The 21,290-nt window shown below is 43.9% G+C and overlaps 1 long non-coding RNA gene across 1 annotated transcript; it reads left to right on the forward strand.

Annotated features, from left to right (window-relative positions):
* Positions 1-8,318: 8,318 nt before the first annotated feature.
* LOC106611110 (uncharacterized) lies at positions 8,319-13,508 on the forward strand. The gene is made up of 3 exons (XR_001330057.2): positions 8,319-8,434; positions 8,553-8,683; positions 12,824-13,508. It is a non-coding gene; the product is annotated as an uncharacterized LOC106611110 (long non-coding RNA).
* Positions 13,509-21,290: the final 7,782 nt, after the last annotated feature.

A 21,290-nucleotide genomic window follows, 5' to 3' on the forward strand; every position in this document is an offset into this window, starting at 1 on the left:
GCTAGTCCCTGTGTATTTATTTAGAGTAACCCGTAGCCAGTCATGCCTGACCTCAAACTATCAGGAGCAGCCACAGTTGCACCCAAGCATAAACAAACAAATGCGTAATGAAGGTAAGGGGGGAAGGGGGCTGGGGGAGTGAAGGCAAGCGAGAGGAGAGGATCGGGCGTCTTTCTTTTCTTGGAGATAGGGATCTTGAGCTCACAACAGAGATCATGAGTCCAGACTCATGACCTCGTCGCTGTGTTGCGGGGCAGAAATAGCATCCTGTGTCCTGCTATTTGTTTCCCCTCTGACATGGGAAAGGAAATTATTGACCTCCGACAGACCAATCCATCTTCTGAGCCCGGCTCATTTTGCAGGGGGTATCAAGTAGCTTTTAGTAAAGAGGAAACCTCCCTGTGTGTATACATGGCTAATTGGAAACGTTTGCCTGTGTATTTACTTATGGAACGGCTTAATGACAGAATTAAGATTTTTATAATGTTCAGAAAAGCAGAAAATAGAATCTCTGTTAATGAGAACCTTGAAGAAATAAGTGGTCATCAAACACAGTCAATATCCCCCTCCCATTTGTCATTTGTTAATGGTCTGATTAGGTGGACTCGCACACATATGCATGGGCACGTACACGCACACCTACACCATATACACACACCCTGCAGCATTGAAAATTCTGCTTCGAAATCTCTTAATATCTTTGCAATGTATTAACGGGTTGAAAGACATCAAGTTTGATCAATTTCATCATCTAAGCGGTCTCGTAAGTAGTTCTGTGAGCAGAAAAAGGCAAACAAACAATAAAACAAAAAGTATACGATGGGCCCTCTGTAGAGACGTATTGATCCAACATGAAGGTTAGCTAGCAGTCTGCCAGGGTTGGTTTTCAGGGCTGTACAACATAGGCCTCTCCCACCTGGCTCACATAGGACTCTCTTGCATCTCTTCAAGTGGAGAAAAAACAGAAAAGAACAAACAGAGTGAATAGGAGAGGAAGAACAACGCACGCCCAATAAGACAGAGGATGTGTTAGGTTGAGAGGAGCCAAAGCAGCCTTTCATTGAAAGCCCTGAATGAAGGTTATGGTCTACCAGCAGTGTTCCTGTAATATCTCATCTCTATAGAGGACAGTAAGAGGACAGTAAGATAAAAGCCTCTGGGCAACATATTCAAGAGGAGAGCACCCACTGCCAGGTGTTGGTTAGTAAACATCCACAATATTACAATGTCCTGCATCCCATCTTAAAGGCATTTTAAAGACTTGGTGGGAGTGGGGTGTGTGAGGTGTTGCTCATTGAGATGCTGTTTATCTACCTGCCTGTCCTCTCCTCCTCCCTCCTTCCCCTTGCATTTGTAACTAATCTGCATGAGACGTGGCCGAGGGGGCAACGGTTGGGCAGGTTGGCAGTGCAGGCGGGCATCAACACCTGGTGCTGAGAGTGAGTTTCCTACAAGGGGACCATGGTGGGCCAGCCTCCCAACATAGCTTGTTGGGCTCTGATCCACCACAGCCTCCCTCCCTCCCATCACCCTATCCAGATTGGCCTCGCTGCTACAACTCTGACTGTTGGGAACAGAAGGGGGTCTGGATCACGTTGAAAGAAACAGAGGAGAGGAGGATGAGGGGATAATGGAGGGAGAGGGGAAGGAGAGGGAGAGGGACGGCTAGAGAGAACACGTCGGTAAACAGCAGCACCTTTGGTCCGGCGTCTGTCTGGGCCTGGAGTCCTGGGGTGTGACAGGTAGACACTCTTATAGAGTTCCCAGCATTCCTAAACACCGAGGGGAGGTTGAGACGTCCCAGATGATCCCTGCTCACCCCCCTCCTTCACCCCTCCTCCTTATTTGCCCCTTCTTCCAACAAAAGCTAAGGGCCGACTCACTCTAGCAAGACTTTGAGGCATGGGAACAAACAGTCTGATACACAGCAGGACATACATTGCCTTCAGAAAGTATTCACATCCCTTGACTTTTTCCACATTTTGTTGTGTTACAGCCTGAATTTAAAATAGATTAAATTGAGATTTTGTGTCACTGGCCTACACACAATACCCCATACTGTGAAAGTGGAATTATGTTTTGTAAATTCTTACAAAGTAATCAAAATTTAAAGCTGAAATGTCTTGAGTCAATAAGTATTCAACCCCTTTCTTATGTCAAGCCTATATAAGTTCAGGAGTAAAAATGTACATAACAAGTCACATGGACTCACTCTGTGTGCAATGATAGTGTTTAACATGATTGTTGAATGACTACTTCATCTCTGTACCTCACACGTACAATTATCTGTAAGGTATCTCAGTCGAGCAGTGAATTTCAAACACAGACTCGAACACAAAGAGCAGGGAGGTTTTTCAATACCTCGCAAAGAAGGGCACCTATTGCTACAGTGGGGGAAAAAAGTATTTGATCCCCGGCTGATTTTGTACGTTTGCCCACTGATAAAGAAAGGATCAGTCTATAATTTTAATGGTAGGTTTATTTGAACAGTGTGAGACAGAATAACAACAACAAATACTTATTTCCCTCATTAAAATGTAAATCAATTTATAACATTTTTGACAGGCATTTTTCTGGATTTTTTGTTGTTGTTATTCTGTCTCTCACTGTTCAAATAAACCTACCATTAAAATTATAGACTGATCATTTCTTTGTCAGTGGGCAAACGTACAAAATCAGCAGGGGATCAAATACTTTTTTCCCTCACTGTACCTTGCCAGTTACATCAGTCAACTAAAGAGTACCCAGTTTCTGTTCTGCTTCCTTTTACAACTCAGTGAAAGAGCTCAACACGTACGCACTGAATTATGTTCAACTCATCTTTCTAGAAGCTTGGCCTTCACACAGCCTGTCGTCCCGCTCTGTGGTGTCTGCGTGGTCTGAAATATAGTCGGATAAACACTCCAAACAAGGAGGCTGAATAGATTCGGCATGGGCCTTCAGATCCTCAAAAAGTTATACAGGTGCACCATTGAGAGCATCTTGACTGGCTGCATCACCTCTTGGTATGGCAACTGCTTGGCATCCGACCGCAAGGCACTAGAGAGGGTAGTACGTATGGCCCAGTACATCACTGGGGCCAAGCTCCCTGCCATCCAGGACCGCTATACCAGGCGGTGTCAAAGGAAGGCCCTAAAGATTGTCAAAGACTCCAGCCACCCAACTCATAGACTGTTCTTTCTGCTACTGCACGGCAAGTGGTACAGATGCAACAAGTCTGGAACCAACAGGAATCTGAACAGCTTCTATCCCCAAGCCATAAGAATGCTAAACAGTTTATCCGGGTTGCTATTTGGTTAACTATTTAACTATCTGCACTGATCGTTTTTGCACTAACTTTTCTGACTCATCACATCCTCTGCTGCTACTCTGCTACTACTCTGCTGTTTATTATCTATCCTGTTGCCTAGTCACTCTATTGCTAGTTATATGTACATATATGTACATCAATTACCTTGTACCCCTGCACATCGACGTGGTACTAGTATCCCGTGTATAGCCAAGTTATCATTGCTCATTGTATATTTATAATTATTTTATTATTACTTGTTATTACTTTTCTATTAATTCTCTATTTTCTCTCTCTCTGCATTGTTGGGAAGGGCCCGTAAGCATTTCACTGTAAGTCTACACCTGTTGTTAATTAAGTATTTGACAAATAACATTTTATTTTATTTAAAATACAGTGGTGTGAAAATATACTGTGATATCAACATGTCAATTAAGTGTATTAATAGTTTATTGTTTGGCACCCTATTTAATCAAGATAATATACATATTCCATTAGACTGACAACTCGTGTTTTATAACATTGACCTTGAAAATAGCCCCTTGTCCAAGAGCCTATAAAATAAGTAAACAGCCCACAGTTGATGATACATTGTGGATAAAAAATATATATCACTTTTTCGCACACACCACACACATAGTAGTATGTGACTGAAAGAGCAATTCCACATATTCCACATCAATGTTAGAACCATGATTAACCCCCCATGTCCAAACTTCTGACAAAATTATGCACACGCCATACTGTAAGAAAATATTTTCTGTCAAAGTTAATACCCTCGACAGCTTCTCAGCTCTCTCTGACAAAATAAAAGAAATGCATAACCCTTTGACTTTAGAATTTGGGGATTTAGAAGACGACATGACAGATGTATCACTGCATTCCACATCTCCTCTGCCAAATAAGTATGAAAAAGCATGATTCATTTTCACAATATGCGGATGCAATGATGGCCAATATCCATACAGCATGCCAGGAGAGAGCAGGCAGCAGGCGGGCGAGTCAGAGAGCGAGAGAGCAACCTTAACCTTGAGCTTTCACCATTGTAAGTTGACATCTCTAAAAACATGTTCTTTTTTTCTTCAAGTGTGGGTTGTCAGCAGGGCTGTCTATGGCGAGGAGAGGCGACATTCACTAAGGAAGGACACATGGCTCGGGGAAGAGGAGGAGGAGTGGGGGGGTCTTCATAAAGTCACTCAGTGCTTCCCTGTCACTGTTAAGTAGACAGGTGCTTATCGTTAACACCCCTCCTTAATATCTTTATGAATATTTATAACTTTTTCCCCTTCTAATACGTTGCTCGTTAATGTCACAGCTGCCAAATATTGACTATGACTTTATTTTTCAGAAATAGTGCATAAATAATACAGCTTTTAAAGAGAGACTCTGGCGTGCTTAAATACATACATTTTCTTCCATTCCCTTCGATCAAAAGGCATTTCATTATTATAAGATGCTTTGTTTTGTTTTTCCTACTGTCTTGTTGCAGTTTAAATGCAGAATATATATTTATTTACCTACGTATATTCCTTCATCTACTTCAAACCCCATACTGTATGTACAGTATCCCTACTTTGTTTCTCATAGTGCGTGTGGTCAGAAGTGTTCTTATTGTGTTGGAAAACTTTGAGAGTTGAAGTAGGAGTTTCTGCTGGGTATCATCAGTGGAAACGGGGGAAAATTACTCTCTGGTCTCCTGGGATTTTCTCCCTGATTACTCCCTAATTATCGCTACGTTGCTGCATGCGCTTCTCTTCCCATGAAAACTTGGTCCAGAGACCAGGGTCGCAATCCACACTGTAAAAAACTGGGAGGGGGATGGGAAGGGGATTAAATGTAGTTCTTTATTTTCTGTTGTAATGTTTGAGGAGGCTAAAGGCCACAGTTAGATCATCTAGGGACTCCCATTTGAGGCAGATCTGGTATTAAGTAATATGTACAGTATCAGGCTGAATCAAAGACTATACATTAGCTTCACAATCAGATGAGGGCAATCTGGGGTCTCAATCAAACTAGCGACTTGCTGTATGTTCAACATTTCCCAGCTCCTCAAAGAGTAACTCAATGCACACTGCTTCAACAGACAATGGTTTATTCATGCTCCAGCATAGACATGTTTACTGAATACTTTTGAGGTGGACTCTGATAGTGTGCTGTGGATATACAGTATCAGTGCCCAAAATATGAGTAACTTTAGCTCATATCTATGTAAAGCGATCATCTTCCTGTTGTGTGTCCTCCATCATTCCTCGATTTTGGAAATCAAACTCTCTCACATACCTCATGCATTCTATATTATCTCCTTTTATTCATTTTTTATTCAGTTTTGAAACTTAGGGATGCTCTTCCCCCTTCACCACTTTGCAGAAATCGATAGCTTTGCATTGGTCCAGCTGTCAATCAAGGCAGCATCAACTGTGAAGCGTTTTCTATGGAAGTGATATGAAATGAATAAATAAATCAGTGGTCTTAGATATAGGCTGATCTTTAAACATTTCATTCCATGTGAAGTCTATCAAAGCATTTCAATCCATCCATCAGAATAGGTGCTATTATGTGGTCAGAAATAGTCATACTGTCTTTTCTGTATGTGGTGGACAATTAGGCTATTGCCGAGCAGATGGTTTTATTTGAAGTCCTATGAAGATGACTAGAATATACAGCATAATATAACTGCACTGATAAATGCAACGGATTCAAAGGAAATATGAGTTTGCATGTGTGAGAGGGTGTGCTGGAGATGAAAGGAATGGAGAGTTACAGTGTTGGACAGACACAAGAAGAGGTCTGTTATTTCTTTAATTGCATTCTGTTGGGATGTCAGTACCAACCCCTATCTCTAAGAGTAAACAAATTAGCCTAGTGAAGCTTTGTCAAAGGCCAAAGTTGTGGACACAGACAGGAAGTAGCTAGTGTGACAGACTAAGGCCTTTCTCGCTCATCGCTCAGGGAGGAACAGATGTTGGTGGCAACGCACCGTGTGATTATCGCCACGGTGATAGAGGAACAGAGGCGGCAGGCGGCCTTGGATGGATGCTGGTAATTACCCATACTCCCCTGGGAGGGAGATGACACGTGCCTGCCACTCTCCAAGATCACAGGGGCATAATTAGAAGTCCAGTAACAGTTGTTAATAGAGCAGCGAATAAAGGTAGCAGAGAGAGCTGGGACTGGGTGTAAAGGAGAGAGAGCTGGGACTGGGTGTAAAGGAGAGAGAGCTGGGACTGGGTGTGAAGGAGAGAGGGCTGGGACTGGGTGTAAAGGAGAGAGAGCTGGGACTGGGTGTAAAGCAGAGAGAGCTGGGACTGGGTGTTAAGCAGAGAGAGCTGGGACTGGGTGTAAAGCAGAGAGAGATGGGACTGGGTGTAAAAGAGAGAGAGCTGGGACTGGGTGTAAAGCAGAGAGAGCTGGGACTGGGTGTAAAGCAGAGAGGGCTGGGACTGGGTGTGAAGGAGAGAGGGCTGGGACTGGGTGTAAAGGAGAGAGAGCTGGGACTGGGTGTAAAGGAGAGAGAGCTGGGACTGGGTGTAAAGCAGAGAGGGCTGGAACTGGGTGTGAAGGAGAGAGGGCTGGGACTGGGTGTAAAGCAGAGAGAGCTGAGACTGGGTGTAAAGCAGAGAGAGCTGGGACTGGTTGTAAAGCAGAGAGAGCTGGGACTGGGTGTAAAGGAGAGAGAGCTGGGACTGGGTGTAAAGCAGAGAGATCTGAGACTGGGTGTAAAGCAGAGAGAGCTGGGACTGGGTGTAAAGCAGAGAGAGCTGAGACTGGGAGTAAAGCAGAGAGAGCTGGGACTGGGAGTAAAGCAGAGAGAGCTGGGACTGGGTGTAAAGTGAAGAGAGCTGGGACTGGGTGTAAAGCAGAGAGAGCTGGGACTGGGTGTAAAGGAGAGAGAGCTGGGACTGGGAGTAAAGCAGAGAGAGCTGGGACTGGGTGTGAAGGAGAGAGAGAAGGGACTGTGTGTAAAGGAGAGAGCGCTGGGACTGGGTATAAAGGAGAGTGGGTGCTGATGGAGGATTGTCCCTGTCTATTGTCTAGCGACTGTTTTTTCTCAATGCCATAACCTTACCAAAAGGCACTGGGGACATTTAGAGTGGTTTCGGTTGGATTGGATGGTAGGAACGACAATCTGTTTGAATCACTGGGCAATGAAGTGAATAAGGGTAAAGACTTGGTTTTAGGAAGGAGCTGTCTTGTTCCTGTATTTAGAGCTTAGCTTAGACATATCCTCAGTGGCGACCGGTCATTAGCAATAAAAATACAAATGTTTTTGGGGTTGCCTGTTTTGCATGTTATTTTGAAATTAATACCTGTCACATATAAGTTTGCAAACAATGTAAAAAAATATATAATCATTGATTTAATAAAACTGCATACATACTTGGTCTCAACCGCATACAAACTAAGGCGGCTCCAAAATGCAAGTGTTTCAGCCTAGCTCAGTGCTTTCTGTGGTGGTGGGGCAGCCAGCGGAAAATAAAGGATTGGTAATGGTCTCTAGTTGCGCCGTGTTCATCACTCATGGGGACACTAGGTCACTGCCAAATCTAAGGGTAGAGCTCGAAATTTCAAGCCTCTTGGGTGCTGCCATAGAGTTACATTAGAAGTGCCCATCCAAGAAGACCTAAGGTTATTGGCCACAGATAAAATTATGTCAAATTACATGATATCTACAGTAGCTTTGATTGGACTTTAAAAATCTTGGCTAACAAGCTAGCAGTCATCATCATGAATCAAGTCAACAATCTACTGGCAAATGTTTTTTAATCCTTGTCATATGAAGATAAATAATGAAGAGAAATTATATATAAAACGTATCGGTGCTCATTGGCCATTGGACACAAACATTACACAACAAGATCGAAATCGCAAATTCAACAATGAGTGGTTTGGAAGAATTCAATCGCTAACTGCAAGCATTGCAAAGCAATCACAAGACTGTTATTCAGTGGAGTGGGTGTGTGGTCCAAAGTCTGGGTTTAAGGTTCTCTTTTCCACACTTAAAAGGAGAAATATTCAACATTGGCCATGCTGTCAATCCAGCATGACTTCTGCCGCTCTCAAAACAACTGGAAACTCAGAACTGGGAAATCTGACTTCCGTGAGTTCAAGACAACTGGGAACTGGGAAAAAAACAAGCTCCGACTGGTAAAATGCGTTTTGAACCGTCATCCAACTCGGAATTGCAAGTCGGGAACTCGGGCCTCTTTCTAGAGCTCCGACCTGACAATCACTGATGTCATCATGATTCAACCTTGTTTTTCAGAGTTCCCAGTTGTCTTGAAAGCACCATAAATCCAGAGAATGCCAGACTTTGATGACAAAATTTGATGACAAAATTTGCCCATGAAGGACAGCCGTGCTACCTTGCTGTTCAAGTGAGCACAGCACAACAAGGTGAGTCAAAAATGTATTGCATGCTGCTGCATAATTGATGTAATATGCCAGGGAGATATGTATACTGTAGCAAAGAAAGTAACACTAAGTGTATGTTGTATAGTAAGCTGTTAGTAGCCCATGTGCCCCCTAATAATTTGGTCCCTTTTCCACTCTTAATTTTGCCTACTGTTCTGGTGGTGCACATGTAGCCTACAGCCTGTTTTAGAGAAATGTAATGTCTCGGAGGAAAAGCCATGTAGCTGAAGACCAAGGTCAGCCTGCAGGCAGTCAGACTGCCACAAGGAGTCGCTAGATCGCGATGAGCCAAATAAAGCCCCCTCCGGCCAAACCCTCCCTACGCTGTGCCAATTGTGCGCCGCCCTATGTGACTCCCGATCACAGCCGGTTGTGATACAGCCCAGGATCAAACCCGGGTCTGTAGGAACGTCTCTAGCACTGTGATGCACTGCCTTAGACCGCTGCGCCACTCAAGAGGTGCTCATTCATGTCTTAATCAGAATTACGGATTGCCTGTTATCCGCTCGTCGTTCCCTTATGACATAGTTTGTACATCTCAATTGTTAGTTGAAACCACATTTTTTTAAGCAAATCAGCCATATCAGCTAAGTTTTTTTAAAGGCAGTAATTGAGGCTAAATGAACTGTTTCACTGCCAGACAAGGCTATGCTGATAACCCGGTGTAGCAATGTGTTGGGACTTATGTTGGGACTCTGCTGTTGACACAGCTATATGTAGGCCCTAACAGTTTGTGGGCTCCGTTTGTCACTGTTATAGTGCAATTAATGTATTGTTTAGTGTTGTGTTGTGACTTTGCTGGCATGCAACATTTATTTTTTGTTTTAGTTTGCCCCATCAAGATTTACTTGCTAAAATCGCAAAGAGGTGTGTGTCATCACGAGACACTGAAGTTACATGAAGTTGTAACCCACCTTTTCAATAAACTTTTTGGAACTCTTCATCCTTTTACCTTGAACTAATGATTTCAACCTGAAGTTTTAGCTCACCCATGCCATGGAACACAATTGAACAAACTCTCAGAAATGCCATTTTGTCATCACAAAGAGGAGTTTTATGTTGAGCTACAAAGGAGCTGAAGTGTATAACAACACTATCACCAGCTCACCTCACGCCCGACATCAGTCTAAACCCCCTCACGCCCCCCCCCCCCCCCCCCCTACCCCCCCCCCCCCCCCAAAAAAGAAAATCTTAAGTGCAGCAACGTTCAGCAGTCAGTGACAGGTGTGCTTTTGTCCGTGTCGTGATGGCGAGAGTGCCCACGACACATGGCTCTTAAAAGCTCTGTGGAAGGCCTCCCATGTCAGAGCATATCACAGCAGCCTTTTAGCAGCACAAAACCCCTCTGACAGCCCCAAAATGGCTCCTCACGCTCCCTTTTGTTCTACAGGCGCTCCCCGTAAACGGGAACATTTGACCCTTTCTTTCATTTGACGGCCCTATGAATTCTTCAGGGTGAAAAGGCTTAATGGATAAAAAATACCATTTGGACGGAGAAAAGTTAGCAAGCACACTTATCCATCTACTGGGAAACTGTGGTTGTGTCAGAATCCTTCTTTTCAAGTTGTCTACCTTAGAAAGTACTTCAGAAACCCTGCTGGAGTGGGTTTGATGTCAATAGACATGCATTTGATATATGTGGCAGCTTGACAAATAACACGAAGTGTGCTGTATGACAAGTAAATAGAACATATTTTATTTAATGAGAGTAGCAGATCATTGTGTGTGTGGCTGCATGTGTAGCGTGTGTGTGTCCCTAAGCTGCCGTTGTGCCGCATGGCGCTGCGCTTGGCGACAGACCCTGTAATAGGAGGCTGGAATGGGATCACTGCAGAGATAATGTGTGCGTTTGCCAGTCAGCCTTGTCTTCCTCAGCAGAGGGGAGTTCCTGGGAGAATTAGGCACGCTGAGGCTGACACAGAATACCCACCCAGATAAATGGAAAGGCTTTGGTAGGACATATTTTTTGCATTTACTCGCTGACCCAAAAAAGTGATGTCCGCAAAATGAGACCCTCAGGGAGCTTCAAAGGGAAGTGGCTATTTCCTCGTCTGCTAGAAAGCATATCACTGAATAGAGCTCAATCTTTTCAATGGCCGTTGTTCAGTTTTTAAAGACAGGGCTCCACTAGGAGTAATTTGTTCAACGCCCGATGCCAATTTATACGTAATGCTAGCCAGGAGAAGGGGATATCCATAGGCCATCTATTTTAGGAGAAATAACCATAAGCATTCAATTATGTATTTCAGATCATTTCAAAGGCTGAATGTGTGGTATTGTGAATTTCATGTAAATAGCGTCAAAACTCCTAGGTCGTTTAAAATTCCAAAACCACATCTATTTCTAGTTCCCACTTTTCAAACCTTTTCCTTTAATGAAGTCCACCATTCCAGTTGGTATGTTAGTCCTCCCTTCTCTTCCTGCTCATTTGAAGCTCTGTGGTGATAAGCGAGAAACATTCAACAGTGTAAAAGTCTCCTCTCCACAGTCACTGCTCTCTTTGTTGTGTGTTGTTGCTCAGCGTTTCATGACTTATTCACTCATTTGGTTTGGTCTCGCACAGGGCATCAATATTTGATCGGGGGAGAAAGAACACTTTTCTCATGCCCTTGCTAATGAAGGTTGTGTGTGTGTGTGTCTCTGTGTGATGTAACAGCTCTCTAGGGTGAAGGAACACAAACCACAGCACCACCACCATCACCGCAGTTCTCTGGAGACCCAGACTCCCTCAGTCGTGTCTGTGGGTCAGTTTTACCTCCCCATAAGAAACCTAGCCATGCCCAGTAACTGTATTTGATCTGATGCTAGGTTCACTGAGAGATTGATTCATAAAACCTTCTGGATTTAAAGGGCAGGCATTACTAAATTAACATACCTTGTGACTTGATTACCGACCGATTTAGGTCGTAGTATTGGTATATCAAATCAGCAGTTAACGCTGATCAAATCGAATCCTTACTGGAACCACGCTGTGAGACGTGCTGTCATATTCCTCTCATGCGTTGCGTCTAAACTGATTTGGCAACCTTTTGTCCCGGCTAACATGGTTAAAATCAATATCAATGCTTGCCCTTGGTCTGACATGGGAGGCCTTGATCAATATTGATATTGATTGATAAGTGTTATTGATGCAGGGCCAAAAGAGTCAGGGCTGGTAGGTTAAGGCTAATCAGTTTAAGTTGGCCAGAGGCAGTTTAAGATGGGAGATAAACTGTGTTAAAATGGCTGACTTATTGTGAGTGGGAGGGGGCTCTGTTCTGGATGGGCTCTGGTTGGGCTCTGGATGGGCTCTGGATGGGCTCTGGATGGGTCGTGGAGGCCTGAAAAACCTGAGGGACCCAGGGGGAGGTCTGGATGGGCTAGCCCAGGGGAAGTGTCTTGGAGACAGACAGGGGGCCTCCTCTCGGTCCCCTGACTCTGATCTGATCCACAGCTGGACAATATCACTGCTGGATGACTTTAGCTGGAAGCCAAGGACCAATGAGCAGGGTGAATGTGTTTGAAGCGTGACAAAGATCTAGTTGAATATTTTTCTGATTTGGTAATACCAAGCTCAAAACCACAAACAGATGAAACACTCACGTTATAATATGATGGGTAACAATTTGCATTTTAAGAAAAATGTATTGTACGAGATTCCTAAGGTGGGCCTAACCTGGCCTCCAGAGTATGACATTAACACATTTCTCTGTGGTGGGAGCTGACTGTGACACGCTACAGGGGTGTTGAAATAAAGAGACATGTGGACGGAGTAGACCCGCAGAGGGCAGGCCTCTCTCACCCCAACACTCTATCTCTCTTTTTCATTCTCTCTGTCCTTCTCTCTCTCTGAGGTATATGCCTGCAGTAGCGTACATCCTGACCCAGGTCGAGAGAGAGCGGTAGAGAGCAGTAGAGAGAGGTAGAGAGACAGATAGAGAAAGAGAGAGAGAGAGAGCGGTAGAGAGTGAGAGGTAGAGAGAGAGGTAGATGTAGGGAGAGAGAGAGCGAGAGAGAGATAGACGTAGAGTGAGAGCGAGAGAGAGAGGTAGACGTAGAGAGAGAGCGAGAGAGAGGTAGACATAGAGAGAGAGAGAGCGAGAGCGAGAGAGAGACTAACTGCTGCCTGCATCTCATTTACAGCTGGCTGTACCCAGGACCCAGGCAGGCAACAGGAGCCAAAGCACCAAGCCCAGAGTAACCTAGTAAATCCTCAGATCCGGCAGGGAGAGCACAGTCACACACCGAGCGTTTCAGTGATCACAACACAGACTGGGGTGAGGGGGCATTGGTGGGAGTGTATGGGTGTATGGAGAGGACTGGTATTATTGGAAGCATTACTTGGATATTTGTAGGGTTGCGGTGAATGTCTGGAGATGGCACAACATTCTTTGTTTGTGGTATGTAGGGTGTTGCTGTGACAACCTTACACCGTCAGCCAATTGTGGTTGTTCTTCACCATGACTCCAGACCCTGAGTGAGCTACGGTTGCTGCCTCTTTTCTTCTCTTGTCCCCGACCCCTGTGTGTGTGCCTCTGTGTGAATACCATCGTGTCCGTCTGTGTGTAATTATGTGTCCTCACAACAGCCATAAGTTACTCTGGTAAAGCACCTCGGGGACACAGAGACAGAGAGGGGAATGTCAACTCAAAGACACAGACACTCTCTCTCTCTCTCTCTAATAATGAGTCAGTTAAGAACAGACTCAGCACTTCTTCTCTGCCAGTGCCGAGCTGTACCAGGACTAGAATGGATGGTCTCTAATGACAGAGACAGTCATTAATGCTTGCAAAATATTTCCAATAAAACCATTCACAATTTTACGTTTTATTGATTGTCCTTCTGCCTTCTACTAGGTTTTGTACGAAGGGAAATACGGGTTGTTGGCAACTAAAACATGAGCACAGGATTATGAAGCAAAATTCAACACACCTGCATAGACCCTCTCCATCTGTCATAGCACATTGAGAGAGAGGGGGTAAAGAACAATACCAGTGGTTACAGTTTGAAAGTATAGAGGACGATTGATACCCCCTACTTCCTAATGGTGTCTTCCGGGGACCTTGGACATTATTCATGCAGCTACAGAAGCAGTACAGCGGCAATCCAATTCGACTCTAATCCCAACAGAACCTCTCCTCTCCTCCTACATAGTTTTTGCCTATCGGAGGGGTTTGGAGGGATTGATGATACCAGCAGCGTTGGATGGAATGAACATATCACTCCTCTTCCAATAAGTCAGATACTGTAACGTCCGTCGTTAGAATGAGACCAAGACGCAGCGTGGGTTGAGTTCATCATCCTTTCATTTTGAACGGTGAACCAGTAAAGACCAAAACAAGAAATAACACAACGAATGAACAGTTTCGCAGGCTACACACAGCAATGCAAAAACAACTTCCCACAAAAGACAGGTGGAAAAAGGGCTACCTAAGTATGGTTCCCAATCAGCAACAACAAAGTACAGCTGTCCCTGATTGAGAGCCATACCAGGCCAACACAAAGAAATACACAACATAGAAAGAACATAGAAATACAAAACATAGAACAATACCCCAAAACCCCGACAACACAAAACAAACACAGCCCTGCCACGCCCTGACCAAACTACAATAACAAATAACCCCTTATACTGGTCAGGACGTGACAGATACCAATGCCCTCTTCACCATAATTGCAATTTTTTGGGGCATAATCCCACTTGTTGTCAGACACGAGAAGCCAAGGCCTGTCCTAAAAGAGCTACATTTGCACCGCAAGCAGAGAGGGGTCGTGTTGGAGGGAAAACGGACGGGGAGCCTTCTTTTATTGAATTCAGTTCTCCCTTAAACCAGTGATTTGCCAATAAATTGGGTGCTTCCTTACTTCATTGAAAAACAGTAAGATGCTATTGATTGCATTTTTTACTGGCTCCTCGCTCACATCCTCCCTCCTTCCACCTCACTCCATCCCTCCTCATCCCTCGTTCCTCTGCTGGCTGTTTGGTGCAGGGCAGAGAGGCAGGCAGGCAGCGGGCTGGGAGGCTGTCAGGTGAGACACCATTAGACTGGCTCCTGACAGCCCCCAGTAATGACCTCTGATGGAGGGAAAAGCTCTAATGTTTTGCTCAGGGGCTAGACTCTCTCACACTCTCTCTCACTCTCTCACTCTGACTCTCTCGCTTATCTCTCACTCTCTCTTTCTCTAACTCTCTCTGACTCTCTTTCTCTTTTAGCCTTTCTCTCTCTTTTACCCCCCCTCCCCCCCCTCCCCGTCTGACCTTTCTAGGCGGAGGACAGAGATCGTGCCATCCAGTCTTCTCCAGCTCTCTGTTGTCCAGGCTGAGTGAGTGATAGGGCCCAGCAGTGCTTCTCTGCATGTCACTCCTTCTCACACAAACAGAAGCACAAATGCTCGTTACAACCAATGCCTCATACGCCTGATGGAGGGAAATGGCATCAACACTGGCCTTCCCTTCACCTTTTGATTCTCAAGGCAGACCTCTTGTCATTCTGTGTATGTGTGTGCATGTGTGTGCGTGTGTGTGTGTGTGTGTATTTGGCTCGCAGCCCGTATACATTTCAAAGCTCCATACAGATTACAGTAGAAGATGTCTAATCTGTCGGTTGCCATTTCCTCCCATTGAGAGAGAAATTGGCCAGATCACATTTTTGGGAGTTTCTACCGCAAGGATTGGAATAATCTTTATCTTGCTTCACAGCCTCATCATCTCACCAGCGCGACTAGATTGGTGGTTGTCAGAGCTTCGCTATGCCCCCTACCCCCATGAACTATTCCTCCATTTCTCTGATTGGCTTACAGAGTTTACTGTACAGTTATAATTCTTTCCATCCCAAAAGGCTTTGTAGCACCATGAATGGAGGCATTTGCAGGATAAAATCAATTGATGCAAACTTGGCAATTTCATCCTGGGCTATTCTTCAACATGAACTCCTAAAGGTAACCAGGAAAAAGGAGACAGATTCATCTGGTTTTGGATAGAAGCTATGACCAGTTTCTGAGTGTATGACCGCCTTTAAAACAGCCAATTTTGCAAACCATTTTCTCATACCCAAATTGCTCTACACCTGCCATCAATTATTAACTTAAACTACCCAGTTAATCTGTGGATCCAGCATTCCAAAATAAAAAGCTTGATAAAAAGGAAAATGTAAGACACCATTCTCAGGCTTACATAATCACAGACAGGCATGTTTGAGAGGCCAACCATACTGCCCCCATAACGCACTCTGCCACAGCACCACACAGCTCCAGTAAACCATCATTCTTTAATCTGACTATAGCCCATCGATCAACATCTATTTGACCAATGACCATCCAGCTCCTGCTCCAAAGATGATACATTGTTGTTACCTTTCCTCTCATTCCAGACCCACAAAACTCCTGGTGTTCCCAAGTTTGGGACTGAAGAGAGCGAGGGACCGTTGAGCTCTGGGCCCCTGTGGCAGTTTGCCTGGCTTTCTGACATCATAGGGTACGGCAGTCTCTGATCCGCCAGCTCAGAGACACCATCTGATCTGACAGGCTTAATTTACTATGTCAGTCCCTTCAAAACCATTTCCCCCTCGCGCTGACAGCAATCTAGAATTGATAAATTAGCAGAAACTTTAACCTTTAGACTGATTATAATGTGTTCTGAGGGAAACAAATGAACTTCTATTTGTTAATGTCAGGCTTTGGTTCAAATCGTATAAAAAAAAGGAAAGGCAATCTGGAGGATGATTTGGGAGATTGTGTGTCATATAAAAAACAGCTTTTCTTTTGTTCAGATGTATTTCTTTAGCAACTATAATTGTGTGTAAAATAAGACAGAAATTATAAAGATGTACAAATGTAAATATTTCAATGTTATCATTTTGAATTCTAGCACACAATTAAATGTCAACAATTATATGCAAATCTGGTAAACGTGCACCTTTTTGCAATATGGCGAGATCTATTTAGAAAGATTATGACTAAACAATAGATGGACATGTGCAGTTGTGTGAAGAGGCTTAGTTGTATTTCCCAGCCTGTTAACTTGTATCTAGTGAGTGGAGAGAGAGCAGAGCAGTGTTCACACATACGTGTCTAACAGCTTGTCATGTGAAACTGTTGCCTTAATATTTGTGGCTATTACACTAATTAGAGGACAGCACACAGATGGTGCTGTTTCACAAACTCACAGGCTGAGAATCAAAATGGCATCCCTGACAACATTAGTGATGGCCTGTGGAAGAGAATACACCCCCTCAAAAAAAACATATCACTACTTTCTTCCAGCCCTCATTTTAAGAACTTTTTTTTTCTTCCCCCAGTCAAATTGACGTTAAAAGGCCTTTCTCCCTTGATGAAAAAGACGGGTCTTTAGTGGTGAAACAATGGGTACTTGGGTACCATATGCTGCTTTAAACTCTGTAAGACAGCTGTAGAGCCAAAGTGTTCCTGGAGGTCGGCCAATTCCCAGGCAGAAGAAGCTTTTCCACTGGATGGAAAATGGTTCCAGCTATCAGGAAGAAGCCACTTTTCATTGACTCGCTTCCAGATGCAGGGTAGTGAGTTCTATAGAGGATGAGATGAGATGGGAGAGTGTCTGGGGTTGTGTAACTGGGCTTCTCATAATAAGTGTGTGTGTGTGTGTGTGTGTGTGTGTGTGTGTGTGTGTGTGTGTGTGTGTGTGTACATACTGTACCGTTTGTATGTGTGTGTGTACGTTTGGTGCATGTAAGGTATACCGTACATCAGCATGACCTGTGTGGGTGAGTCCCAGTTCTGCTCTGATGAGGGCAGAGAGGAAGTGAGGTCTTCTAAAGGTGGGCACTGCTGATTGGACTGGTCTTAAAGATGGGTTGTAATGATTGGACTGTTTCTGAAGATGGGCCCTGCTGATTGGACTGGTCACCCTGGTGCCCTCCACTTCAACCCTTCTATGGGAGAATCTCAATTGCATAGTCCTCATGTCCTCTCTACTTGCCTCCTTCTCAAAACACATTGGATAAGAAAGTCAGAGTTCTCTCCCCTCTGATCTTCTGTGTCACAGGAAGGCCAAGAAGATCATCAAAGATCTCAGCCTCCCGAGCCACGGCCTGTTCACCCCGCTACCATCTAAAAGGCAGAGACAGTACAGGTGCATCAAAGATAGGACCGAGAGACTGAGAAACAGCTTCTATCTCCAGGCCATCAGACTGTTAAACAGTCACCACTAGGCAGCCTCCGCCCAGTACTCTGTCCTGAACCTTAGTCACTGTTACTAGCTGGCTCCCAACCAATACTCTACCCTGCACCCTAGAGACTACTGCCCAATGTACATAGTCATTGAACACTGGTAACATTAATAATTTTTACATAATGCTTTACCCACTTAATATGTATATAGTGTATTCTAGTCATGGCCCATCCTATATAACTACCGCCATACACACCTTTACTATTCATATACTTTCCATAATGTCTATATGCACCATTATATATATATTATTATTTTACTTTTTGGATTATGTGCGTATTGTTTTTGTATTGTTAGGTATTATTACTGCAGTGTTGGAGCTAGAAACACAAGCATTTCGCTACACCTGCGATAACATCTGCAAATCTGTATACGTGACCAATAAACTTTGATTTGATTTAATTTGAGAAGGAGGCAAGGAAAGAGGAGAGATGCAATTGAGATTCTCCCTATCTCTCTCTGGCCACTTCCTCATGGGCTCTGATTCCTTTCATCTGGAAAAGGACAGCCGTATTAATTTCTACTGAGTTCAGCAGGCTATTAGAGTAGGCCTTTCTGTCCCTGTCCTCATCTCTATCCTATTACGGCAGGCCTTACTGCTCCTGTCCTCATCTGTATCCTATTAGAGCAGGCCTTACTGTCCCTGTCCTTATCTGTATCTTATTAGGGCAGGCCTCACTGTCCCTGTCATCAACTGTATCCTATTACGGCAGGCCTTACTGCCCCTGTCCTCATCTGTATCTTATTAGAGCAGGCCTTTCTGTCCCTGTCCTCATCTGTAGCCTATTAGGGCAGGCCTAACTGTCCCTGTCTTTATCTGTATCCTATTAGGGCAGGCCTAACTGTCCCTGTCTTTATCTGTAGCCTATTAAAGCAGGCCTTGCTGTCCTTGTCTTCATCTATAGCCTATTAGAGCAGGCCTTACTGTCCCTGTCCTCATCTGTATCCTATTAGGGCAGGCCTAACTGTCCCTGTCCTCATCTGTAGCCTATTAGGGCAGGCATTACTGTTCCTGTCTTCATCTATAGCCTATTAAAGCATGCCTTGCTGTCCCTGTCCTCATCTTTTGCTTCAAGTGACAGTAAACTAACGTCGCAGGTGTAAAATAAATACATGAAACTAGATCACCTATGGTCTTGACAAGAAGGAAAATTTTTTGGGGGGGGAGGTTCTCTTCTGCACGGTTCAACCAGTCCAGTAAATATGGAGGAGGAGTTAAGATGGAGTGTTGCCTCGTTAATGTCCAAAAGCTGAAGTCACTTCACAGGCTCTCTTTCCATTTCCCCTGAAAACTGGAACATCCGGGTGTTGGAGACTGTGACAGTAGCCTACAGTCCATGTTGTGGCAGATGACTTCTGCCCCAGAGAGATCCTGATGTTCGACTGTATTCAAAGTGGTTCATTAGATAGGACAGTGCTTTGGTTTAAAGAACTGGTACAGGTGTAAGTGTTTACATGGTAACTATCTGGCAACAAATTGGACACAATGAAAACCTTTTGAAATAAGATTTAAATGGCAATGCAGCTGTTTTTATCTCAATTTCAAAACATTCTGGCTAACAATAAAGTACCTTACTGTAATAGCTTTCCATTAAAATGGTCCAAAAACTATTTCTCAAGCAAGAATTTTGCTAGGTCTGAGTGAGGGACGTAATTCGAAATAATGTGAGGGATATGTACCCTGAAAACTAGCTGTTATTGGCAGAGAGGTTTGGAACACTTTTTACTATTCACGGGCTATAACTCCACCCATGCTGAACCTGCTAATTAGAAGGTCCTATGTAGGTTGTATTTTCAGCCAGCAACTATCAGGGCATAACACTGAACTAATTCTTACACACTTTTAAAGTTTCATCAGCTGTTGTACAAATATGACACAAAACACAGGGAAACAGAATTTTGACTGCAGTGGGCCTTTAAATCTGTTTTTTTTTTTGGGGGGGGGGGGATTATAAAATAATTCTACAGTGTAGCAGCTGAATAGTGAATATACCTTTGACATGGTACTGACTCCTTTTCTTCTTAGTAATTTAGGAGAAGCTCTTATCCAGAGCATCTTGAAGGCACATTATTAACAGATTAACTCAGTCGGCTCAGGGATTCAAACCAGCGACTTTCCGGTTACTGGCCCAACACTCTTAACCGCTAGGCTACCTGCCGCCAATAGAATGTCTCTGTCAATCAAAACACATTCCTTCACAGACTTGCCCAAGGGTACAGACCTAGGGCAGCTTCTCAACAATGTTACATTGTTCGCCACATATACCATATCCACCACAAAGAAATGCAAGATTCAATATATGTAACGAGACCGTTCCGTAACATGACCCCTTTGTAAAAAAAGTCAGTAGATTTTATATTGAGTAGGTAAGCTTTTGTGTGGTGCTGGAAGATGGTTACAATGAGGTGAGAAGTTTCCAAGAGCTGCATTTTTCCAGTGGCAGGGATTACACTAAATGTTTGACCCATGTCTGAATGTCTTTCAACTCATCTCTGGCATGTCAATATGGTCCCATTGAATAATGCCTGTTTGTGTACGTCTGTAAATCACGACTTTTTCCTAAATCATTATGATGATTAAATTAGTGCTGGACCAATGTTTGAAGAATAGAAGTAATGACAATATATAAAACCATAAAACCATCAAAAAAATAATTGGCAGAAGAATATAGGTCAACAAATTATTCTTAGGGTTATACATGTCTGGGCATGTGATGTCACTGCTAGTTGGGTCTTCTTACTTATTTTCCAGATAAACTGTATCTGGGTAAGTTCCAGATGTTCCCTTGTCCAGAAAGTCTTCTTTGATATTATATAAAAGCACCCTTCGCTGTACTCTCTCTCTCTCGCTCTCTCTCTCTCTCTCTCTGCTCTCTCTCTCTCTTGCTCTCTCTCACTCGCTCTCTCTCACTCGCTCTCTCGCTCTCTCTCGCTCTCTCTCTCTCTCTCTCTCTCTCTCTCTCTCTCTCTCTCCCACTCTCTTGTATCTCTTACATATATGTTCCCTCTTCTCCTCTCTTTTACAGAAACAACAATAACACTGTAAATGGATCCTACCTGTATAGCTTTTTTTCCTGTCTCATTTTTGGGGGATTTATTGTTGTTTGTTTGGAAACAAAATCAATGGAGGATGCTCGAGAGGTGTTAGAAGTGCTGCTGCTGGCCATGTGGAGCTCCAGGTCTGCATGGAGGGGAGAGAGAGAAAAGGAAAAGGGAGAAAGAGATACATTCAAAGGGAAGCAGGCCGGCATCAGATTGGCTCCTCTGAGCTTTAATAAAAGGGCTCAGTTAGCTTTCACTCATTACTATACTACGAGTATTGACTTTGGCCTACAGTCATGAACAGATAAGATGGTGTAAGCCCTTGTCCTAAGTGATTACTCAGAATTACAAATCACTCTGCAT

This window comes from Salmo salar, chromosome 09 (assembly GCF_965601325.2).
Source record: "Salmo salar chromosome 09, fSalSal1, whole genome shotgun sequence".
Taxonomy (NCBI): domain Eukaryota; kingdom Metazoa; phylum Chordata; class Actinopteri; order Salmoniformes; family Salmonidae; genus Salmo; species Salmo salar.